Here is an 11,237-nt window from a genome sequence, read left to right as displayed (position 1 = left end):
GTGTATTATCTTCAGTCTATGCTGTGGCTACCTCACAGAGCTTGAGTAAGTATTCCTTTATCAAAAACTATAAATCATAAAGTAACTAAATATTTTTCTAAGTATTTTCAAACATGAACTAAATTTTGAACTTTGAGTTAAAGACATCTACTCTTTTATTTAGCTTTTCATTGTTGATTGGTTTGTAGGTTTACAGAGCAAAACAGTTTTCCATTCAGCAGTTCATATATGTTTTATTTCATGACATTGATGGCAATGTGACATCAGCCATCTCACTTCTACCCTCTGTTTCCCGTCCCCATTTCTCATCCTAACTAACTGTTTCTGCCCTGCGACCTATGTCCCTGGGCAAATGCTTCTTTTCTGATCTCAAGTGATTGGTGGTTCTCAGGGGATTTAACTAGGTTGTCATTCACCTTCTTGTGTTGTTAGTGCCTTCAGTCAGTTCCAACTCATAGCGATTCTGTGTAGCAAGAGTGGCAACCTTTTTTCTGCCAAAATGTATAGCATCATTCGCAGGTCATACAAAAGAATCCACTTAAAAATTAGTCTGCTGTATTTGGACAAACATTTAATTAACTCACCCCTAATGTGAGGTTGAGCTCTGGTAGTGTAGTGGTTACGAATCGGGCTGCGAACCTTAAGGTCAGCGGTTCGAAACTACCAGCTGCTCTGCAGGAGAAAGATGAGGCTTTCTACTCCCGTAAAGATTTACACCTTCAGAAACCCTGTATAGGGTTGCTATGGGTCAGAACCGACTCGACGGCACTTAACAACAACAACAACAACATGAGGTTGGTTTGAGCTGCAAGATCGGTGGTTCAAGCTCAGCAGCCACTCCTCGGAAACCCTATGAGTCATAACCAACGCAACAGCACTTAACAACAGTGTGATGATGGAAACCTTCTGCAAGGTCGCTGTGAGTTGGAACTGATACAACAGCACTTAGCAGCAACAACAACAGTGTGATAGCTGAAACTGTGGTTGCCTTAGCAGGGCCAGACCAAATGACTATAATAGGTCTGGTGTGGCACTGGAGGATGACCACTGGACTGACTGCAAGTTCGTTTGAACCACAAGATCAGTGCTTCAAAGTCACCAGCTGCTCCTTGGAAACGCTATACAGGGTTACTATGAATTGGAATTGAACAACAACAATGATATGGCCCAAGGGCCGGACTTTCCCCTTCTGTATAGGGGTTCTGAGGAGCAGCTGGTGAGTTTGAACTGCCAACTTTGAACTGATTATCCTACAGTACCACGCCAGACCTACTATTCTGCTGAAAACCAAACCACAGGGGTGAGTTCACTTTTACTATTTAAAAAGATGATTTAACATATCAGTAGCAAAGAGCACACGTAACATTCAGATCTTGGTTTTTAATATGTTACCCAATAAAAGGAACTGGGTCTCTTTGGTGAAACACAAGATAAGCCTAGCAGTGCCAGACATCAGATCAACACAGCAAACGTACACACACAAAACGCTCACCAAGCTGGAGGCATGTTAACTAAAGAGTTCTGAATTTGAACACCAAACAAAGAATATCGGATAATAACCCAAAATGGGGAAATTAAGAAACATTCACAAGTCCCGGCTATATAACTAAATGGTAGAATAAATAAATAAATGGGGGAGAAGAGACAAGTCTTCCATGCAGAATATCCCAGGCAGAAGAATTCTAAATAATTTATGTAGATACTTTACTTCGACGAGGTAGACTGTATCTTCCTGCTCCATCAATGTGGGCTGTGTGTAGTGTGACTTCCTCTAAACCACACAATATGGAAAGGGAGGTCAGAGAAAAAACAAAAAAGATGACCTTTACAGTGGTGAAACCTGACAAAGACTCAGTTTGGTGACCCGGGTCAACACCAACATCAGCAGTGATAAGTAAGTCATGTAGATTGTATATACTTTTCATGTGAAGTGATGAGACTGGCTTTCCTCTCAAAAACCCTAAACCCTTGTCTAATCATGAGATGTACAACAGACAAATCCCAACTGAGGTACATTCTACAAAATACCTGACCAGTATGCCTTAGAAGTGTTAAGGTCATCAGCAATGAGGAAAGCTTGAGAAGTTGTTACAGCCAAGAGAAACCTATGAAGTACAGTGTGGTGTCCTGCCTGGGATCCTGGGACAGAAAAAGAACATCAGATAAAAACCAAAGATACCTGATTAAACCCTGTAGTTGAGTTTATTAATTGGTTTATTAATATGGTTTCTTAATTGCTGCAAATGTCCCAGACTGACATAAATGTTAATAATAGGGGAAACTGGTTGCAAAATGTATAGGAACTCTTGTACCATATTTACTGGTTTTCTCTGTCTAAAACTATTCTAAAATAAAATGTTTATGATTTTTACAAAGATGATTTACCCCCACTGAATAGTTTTCATCTTGTCTAGGCAGGTCTGGTGAAAGGAGATGGGGATAATATTCTTAGGATTTAATAGTGAGTAATTGTTATCATGACTAATTGTGATTGTCACAACTGTAAAGTAGAGGTTTTGTAACAAAAACTGCAAGTAGTTAATTTTATAGTCCAGGAACAGAGGACCCTAGGACCATCAAGGGAGAGAAGTACCAGTGGAATGCAGGATTTTATCCAGAGAAGCAGCGACACCAGAGATAGAGGCAGAAATGAGGACATGGAGAGAGGGAGCAGCTGAGGACTCTAGACTCATGGAAAAAGAAAGGCTGTGTGCTGGCGGCCACGAGGCAGGCTTGCAGAAGGTGCCCTTTGGTTGTTTAAATGATTATATATTCCTGAGTTTTTTGTGTACATCCAAAAAAAAGGGAAATAGAAGCAAATATTGTTGAATGATGATGCATGGAGGAGATTGGATTGTAATCATTGCAATGAAATGAAATACACTAGGATGAGTGTAAAACCAATGCTCTCCCATGTAAACTATCTCAATTCACAATAAAAACTTTGAAAAAGAAAAGTTAACATTCTTTTCAATATTCCAATAGCTGTCTTTTATTTTAACCCTTAAATCAGTGTTTGTTGTTGCTGTTGTTGTTCATTGTGGTTGAGTCCATTCTAAAGGGCTGGTAATCGACCTCTGAAACGTCAGCCACTGATGCACAGTTCATCTCCGGCTCACATGGGGTCACCATGCGTCAGAATGGACTCTGTGGCAACTGGTAAAAAAATGTAGATTCTAGCTTTGTGATTACATGGTTTGCAAGGTAATGTTTTACTGGCTTGGGACCCATTAATTCATGAAAAGATAAATAATTGAAAAAAATCATAATAACAGCTTGTTATAGTAACTGATTTTTTAAAAAATTCTGATCTTAAAGAATAGACCCAAAGATAGCAATATCAGTAGAATTGTCAGTCATGGCCCAATCTCTCCTGTGTTTAAAGGTCAACAAGGAGAAGAACTAGCCTCAAGCCCTGAGCAATAATTTCAGCTGTAACTTTGTTTAAATTCTCCATAGTCATGTGAGCTTAAATTTCCGTATTTGACCATGTTTTCATCCTTGACCCAAGAATGCATTTAGACCAAGTTTTCCTTTAGTTTTCTTAGAGCTTTTTCCTTCTACCTTGTTGATCTCCTCAACAATCCCATTTTTAAAAAGTTAACATAGAACCTTCAGGGACGCTGCAAAATAACATGTGTATGGAAAAACCAGAGTGGTTGTAGGTAATGGGGTAGAGCAGGCTGTAGCCTCCAGGTTAGCAGCCTCTGACAGAGCCTTTTTATCAGTCAGAAAATGCCAGAAATATGAATCTAAGGTATTCAAGTAAAACCCCATTTCTTGCTTATGTCCCCAAAGGACAAGACCTCCGATTTATATGTCTCCGAGCCTTACTGCTTGTTACCAGGCCTGACACTCAATAAATATTTGCTGAATGAATGAAGAATGAAAAGGGTGAGATGTGTAGGATTTTGCTAGGGAGACAAAAAGGAACAGTGTAGTCAAAGTCCAAGGAACAGCACAGATGTGAATACAAAAGTATTAAATAGAATTTGTATTTAGGAAAGGTGTTCCCATCAGTGGGGCCAAATGGTGTTGGTGTTTCTCTAACATGATTTAACCCTTATATTCAGAGAAGGTGAAGTTGCAGAAATGGTATGTGCTCAACTGCAAACATAAAGGCAGTTCAAACCAACCCAGCAGCACCACAGAAGAAACGCCTGGTGACTCTTCTACTTCCATTAAGATTATAGCCAAGAAGACCCTATGGAGTAGCCTGACTCTGCAACACCAGGGATCAGCCTGAGCCAGAATTGGCTCCCTGGCAAAGACCATTAACAACAAAATTTAAATATATATATGATGAATTTTAACAGGAAGTTAAGAAATTCCTAGGGAAATAACTCACTTTGAAAATTCACCTTTATTGAGGTATAATTTACATACATACTCTTTCAGTGTGCAGTTAGATTATGTATCCACCTGTAAAACCATCATTTAACTCAAGATACTAAACATTTCACTCACGGAAAACTGTCCTGGCTGCTTCTTTGCAGTCTACCCTTCCACCCACACGCCACACAGCTGAGGAGCTTTCTCTCCCTACAGATGGGTTTTTCTTGTTCTAGAACTTGGGATCATTGACACTACAAAGCCTGGGCTCTTGTGTCTGCCTTCCTTCACTCAGCAGATGTGTTTGTGACTCACCATACTGTAGTGTGTCATGTTTTCTTTCTTTTTCCCTTTGAGTCATGCTTCGTCAGGATCTTCTGTGATGCATCCATCAAGCACTTGACTGCTAACTGCAAGAAGGGAAGTTTGAGCCCATCCAGTTTGTTTTCAGGAGACCCGGTGGTCTGCATATGTGAATATTGTTGTGTTCAGTGCCATCGAGTCGGTTCCGACTCAGAGTGACTCTGTACAGTGTTCCCAAAGAGCGGCTGGTGAGTTTGAACCACCGACCTTGTGGTTCAAACTGACTGCAGTCCAGTCTTCCCACAGCCTTAAAAATCCCAACCCTAGGGGGCAGTTCTACTCTGTCACATGGGGTTCTTATGAGTTGAAAATAAACTTGACGGTGCTATAGGATGAGCACTGGATTGCTAACTGTAAGGTTGACAGTTCAAACCCACCAACCACTCCTTGGAAACTCTATACAGCATCACGTTGAGTCATAACCAACTTGATGGCACTTTAACAACAACAGTAGCAATGACAATGTGCCACTGTATATTTATACAACACTTTGTTACCCATTCTCCCATTTGTGTGTGTGCTTGGGTGGTTTCCAGTTTGGGGCTACTATGCACACTCACATATACAGTTCTTTGTGTGGATATGCTTTTATTTCTCTTGGGAAAATAGAAGCAGGATTTCTGGTTCACATGGTGAGTCATAGCTTTTCAAAAGTGGCTCCTTGTGGTCAATGTCAGGACAAATGATTTCAGGACTGGCTAGCGCACCATTTAAGCAACCAAAGCATCTTACATTCTTTAGAGTCATGTTCGTGTCCTTTGAGAACACAGGTGTCAAAGGGAAAATGCCACAGAATGTGTTAGTTGGTGCATCTAAAGCTAATGTGAACGTGTTACCTGCCAATATCTGAAAATAGACAGCTCTTGGAATATATTAGGGTCCTGTACCTATATCCATAAGGAGCTCTGGTAGCGTAGTGGTTACGAATCGGGCTGCGAACCTTAAGGTCAGCGGTTCGAAACTACCAGCTGCTCCGCGGGAGAAAGATGAGGCTTTCTACTCCCGTAAGGATTTACACCCTAGGAAACCCTGTACAGGGTCGCTATGGGTCGGACCCGACTCGACGGCACTTAACAACAACAACAACAACAACCTATATCCATGAAAAGGAAACCACAGGGGATCACCTGTGTTGTGGGCATTAGCCTATTCTTTCAGATGTAAGGTATAGAAAACCTAAGGCAGACTGGCTTACGTAAAAAGAGAAAACAAGCCACATGACTTTGTGAGCCTTGCTTTGCTCATCTGGAAAATGAGCTGATGACAGATTTGCTCTATCACATGGGTTGGCAGTGGAGTCCTGGTGTGGTGCTGTGGGCTAATGCATCAGACAGCAAAGTCATTTGAACTGCAAGGTTGGTGGTTCAAGCTCACCGGCTTCTCCTTGGAAACTCTATACAGGGTCGCTATGGATCGGAATCGACTCGATGGCACTTAACAACAACAACAACATGGGTTGGCAGTAAGAAACAAATAAGATCTTATGAAGAAGGTGGATTTGTAACTGAAAACAAAATAAAGACCTTTGTATTATTTGAGTGCCATCAAAAGTGGTCATCTTGTCCACCCCCACTCATGTCCACCCTACTGAGCTTATCTGAACTCATCATCACCACAAACTCCGGCTCAGCTTCCAATATCAATCCAATAGAGAAAAGAGGTTGGAATTCCCAATGGACTTTTCATTCCATTAGTTCTGCTAAATAATTCTATAGTAGAATCAGAGCTTGAGTCTGCTGCCTGAGGTCAGACTTCCTGGCAGAGAATGGTTGCCTTCCCAGACTCTCTATTGTTCCGAGTCCCCATTGCTCAGCTCAGTCCAGGGTCAGGAGTTCTGGTTTCACCCTTTCCTACTGGGCAGATCTGACGCGAGCTCCTGGCCCACTTTGCTGTGCCCTGCTGAAGACACATTGCTCTCATTCTTTGAGAGTCCAGAGCAGGAGCCATGCCTGGTCGTCTTAGTGGTCCAGTTACTATTTATTGAGCACGCTAACACCTTTCTGCATGTGTTACCTGAAAGTATCCTGCACACCTGTGAAGGCAGTCATATTATCATCATTTTGGAGTCCAGGACACCAAGCTTGGAAAACATTAAACAACTTGCCCAAAGTTGCACAGGATTAGAACCAGGATTCAAACCTGAAATCAGATCATTTGCATGTCAAAGCTGTAGACTAATTGTGATGGCATGCCAGGGAGAACATGAGGGGAAAGTGTAGGTTTACAGGACCTGATGTTGGGAATGCTATCTCCGGTCCCCTTCCCTGGACAGAGCTCCCCTTGCGGTTCTCTATCCAGTTTCAACATTCACTCTTGTTCCTTGGACAAAGGTTGGGACACGAGTGGTTTTGGGGAAGGCCGTGGTGGTTCAGTGGCAGGTTTCTTACTTCTAGGTGGGAGACTCAGGTTCGGTTCCTGGTCCATTCACCCCATGCATAGCTATCATCCATTGTCAGTGGGTGCTTGAGGGTTGGTAGGCCTCTGAACAGGTTTCAGTGGAGACTCCAGCTCTGGATGAAGGGCTAACTTGCCAGGAACAGTGAGCAAAACAGAACTCTAGACAGTGAGGGCTTCGTCTCAAGTTCCTGGACTTCCTTTTCTGGGTCTCAGAAATAGTCACCTGCTGGAAAGGTTCTAGGTATACAATTCTGTGTCTTCTGCTCTGCCCTAACTGTATAGGATGTTCCAAAAATAAAACCAAACCAAACCCTAGAGTTACAGCCTAGCCAGAGCTGTGGGGGATGGCTGGCGCTAGTCCCCTGCTGCTGGAAGCCTCTCAACTATTCAGGCTGGAACTGGAAGCTGAGAGTCATTCAGGGAACCAGGTACAGACTCGACTGTCCTGCAGAAACCATTCAGAAAGAACCCCCGAAAGGAGACTCTAAAATCCATCGCATGTGAATCTAGTTTATGGGTCTGCTGCTGCTGCTGCTGGTGGTGGTTTCTTTTTCATCTAATTCATTTGTTCATTTTAAAGTGACTTTAATGTCTTGCATCAGTTGAGACTTTTATGGATTGAAATAGATATTTTTGAACAAGGCAGTCCGAACTGTTCATATGAATTACTCTCCTCTGCAGCAGAGGGTGACGGACTTATTAAGAAGGCGCTGCTGTTGCGTCAAGCCTTTCTAGCCCCATAGTATGGTTGTTGCTGTTGTTAAGTGCCGTCGAGTTAGTTCCGACCCATAGCGACCCTGAACAGGGTTACCGAGGCTGTAAATCTTTACAGGAGCAGAAAGCCTCATCTTTCTCTCACGGATCAGCTGGTAGTTTTGAACTGCTGACCTTGCGGTTCGCAGCCCGATTTGTAACCACATTTACGTCTGTTGAATGTGCTAACTAGATACTTAAGGACAATAACCGTAATAGTTTTCCTCCTTCTCCAGTTATCCAGCCCCATGGCTTCCAACTCCATCCCCAAGTCTATAACTTGTCCCTTCACTCAGTCTCAGGGAACTCCTCAAGTGACAGCCATTCCCATGAAGACCACAGCCTTGGAAACTACGGGGTGATGCTTCTCTGCCCTCCAGATTGCTATGAGTCAGAACTTACTCAAGGACAGCGGGTCAAGTTCTGTTGTAAGATGTGCTTTTGACATTAAACTCAAGTGTGAACTCACTTATTAAAACCTTTAATATAACTTTGCAAATGGCCATTTGTGCTTAGGCCCAGGGCAAGCAGGAACCTTCTTTTCACAGAAGCCCTATGGTCCAGTGGTAGGTACTCAAAATATAGGAGGAAATGAAATAGCTTGCTTAGTGTTGAACTTGTTTATGTGTTTGCTAGGGTTCCATGAATGGTTCTTTTATAAGACACCAAACAAGAGAGATTCTCTCCCTTTCCCAGGCAGAAAGGTGCAGTTTGGGAGTGAAGGCAACAATCAAGCTAGATGGTAAGCACAGGTCATCTATGTAAATAAAGCCTCTCTCGCCTTCTGGGAGAGGAAACTGAGACTCGGGGCACTTTCCCCTCTAGCGTAAACGAGAGTTAACACTGATGATTCTCCAACTTCATCTCTCTGGACGTAAACAACTTACATGTATGAAAATAGGGCCTTTGAATTTGTCCACTACGTTTATTCATATTAAGCACAGAGTAAAGAGTGCTGATGTGGCATGGCAGGATAAACACTGGACTCCTAATCACAAGGCCAGTGGGTCGCTATGAGTCAGAACCAACTCCACGACTCTTAACAACAACAACAACAACAATAAAAGGGCTTAATGAAGGAGGACTGGATTAGGTATTGAGCTGCTGACCGCAAGGTCGGCGCTTCAAGCCTACCAGTCTCTCCATGGGAGAAAGATAAGTTGTCTGTTCCCATAATGCTTTATAGCCTTGGAAATCAGAATCTATTTGATGGCAGTGGGTTTGGTATTTTTGGGTTATGTGATGCAAATGGTTAACATGCTCAGTTGTTAACTTAAAAGTGGAGATTTGAGCCACCCAAAAGTGCCTTCGAAGAAAGACCTGGAGAGCTACTTCTCAAAACTCAGCCATTTGAAACCTACTCAGACTCACATGATGTCCATGGTGGAGCACTAAGTGGCGAATGAAGGAATGAATGAAACAAGACAAAGCCAGACATTCCACAAAGTGACTCCCTTCCCAGGCCAATTCATTTAGTACACCTGCCAAAACTTCATCTTCAATTTTTTTTTTTTTTTTTTTTTTCAGGATGGATCGCTTGTTTTAGAATATCAATGTGTTATAATCCATAGTAAAACTGTTGTTATTGTTAAGTTCCATCGAGTCAGTTCTGATTCATAGCGACCCTAATAGGGTTTCCAAGGTACAACTGGTAGATTTAAACTACAGACCTTATGTTTAACAATCCAGTGCTTATCCTACAGCACCACACCAGGACTCCATAAAATCCATAGTAAAACTGTTATGAGTCCAAAATTTCTTTGTCTCTGGATTGTGAACACCCCAAATTGGCACTAGCCTCTTATGAAGTCTGGTCTGTTTGGAAATTCTTAGTGTTTTCCAATCACCCTGTGACCTCAGCACTTTGAAGCTAGGAAGCGTCCCTCTATCCCCCAGGGGACCGTGTCACAAACATCTCAAGTTCCACACAAACAAAGCCATAAACAGTCCAGGCTCCTATGACTCAGCACTGAGTCAGCAACGCCCAACGTGGTGGTTTCTGCTGGAGCCTGTCAGAGGCTGGGCTGGGCTGGCTGTGGAGGAATGCACGCAGCAGCTCCAGGAGAGAGTGTGCAGTTAAACTCTGCACATGCGCATTGTCATAATACTAAAGTGAGTCACAGTACCTGTGGCTGAGACAGGGGCAGGGATGACTGCCCCTTGAAGGTGACCCCACGCAACTGGGTCACCGGCTTAGAGGGGTGGTTGGTGGACTTTCTTTTAAGGCAAATGAGAGCAATTGGGGGAGTTTGATCTCATGACCTGGACCTCTTACCTTGTAGTGCTAGGTGCTGTTGAGCCAATTCCAACTCACAGCGACCCTGTGCACAACAGAACGAAAATGCTGCCTGATCCTGTGCCACCGTCACAAATGTTGTCTTGTTGCAGACAATGTGCACTTCTGACACTCCACTTTACCAAATGTGATAATCTTAACATCAAAGTTTTATGCAGATGTTTCTCCTATCTTTTAATCACTCTGGATATTGTTTATTGTGCTTGAATTAAAAACAAGTGTAGATGGAACATGGTTTTCTCGCTGCTACCCAGGTTCTTATTATACAAAGTTGACTTAGGAAGGACAGCAGTTTCCTTCCACTGTTCGTGCTGGTGTGGAGTGGTTTCCCACTCACAGCAACCCTGCACAGGGTTTCCGAGGCTGTAAATCTTTACGGAAGCCGAAAGCCTCATCTTTCTCCCATGGAACTGCTGGTAGTTTCGAACCGCCAAGCTTGAGGTTAGCAGCCCGACTCGTAACCACTGCGCCACCAGGACTCCTTGAAGCAGAGGATTTGTTGTTGTTGTTGTTAAGTGCCATTGAGTCAGTTCAGACCCATAGAGACCCTGTGTAGCGTTTCTGAGGAGCAGCTGGTGATTTTGAACCACCGACATTGTGGTTAAAATGATCTCGCAGCTCAGCGCATTGACCCACAGCGCTACCCCGTAGAGGATCAGTTTACATCAATTTACTGTGGTGTGCAAGAAAATAAATAGCACTTTACTATAAAATTGTCAGCATGCATATTATTAAAATGCTGATAATTCTAAAGTTAATTTGATTTATTTTAGATCTCCAGCTTATGAAGATGGGAAAATTTAATTCTTGCATTAAAGTAAGTCCTAAAATGTCACAACTTTATTTCTTGGGTGAGCATTTTGCAGATAGATGAGGTCATGGATTCATTCATGCATCTGTTTTGCTCATTTGTTGAGTGTACACCAGTACTGTGATAACATGGGCCACCCAGAGACTAATATGACCAATAAGAAATCAACAGACTAGTAAACAGATGATGATAACTTTGTGTATTTGGATAAAAGTAGGCAAATATCATGGTACTCCTGACCTAGACAAGGGTACAAGAACATCTCAGCATGACAGGATGTGAATA

Source organism: Chrysochloris asiatica, unplaced genomic scaffold (genome assembly GCF_000296735.1).
Source record: "Chrysochloris asiatica unplaced genomic scaffold, ChrAsi1.0 scaffold00144, whole genome shotgun sequence".
NCBI lineage: Eukaryota > Metazoa > Chordata > Mammalia > Afrosoricida > Chrysochloridae > Chrysochloris > Chrysochloris asiatica.
The sequence above is the reverse complement of the archived record's forward strand: the minus strand, read 5'-3'. Positions refer to the sequence as shown.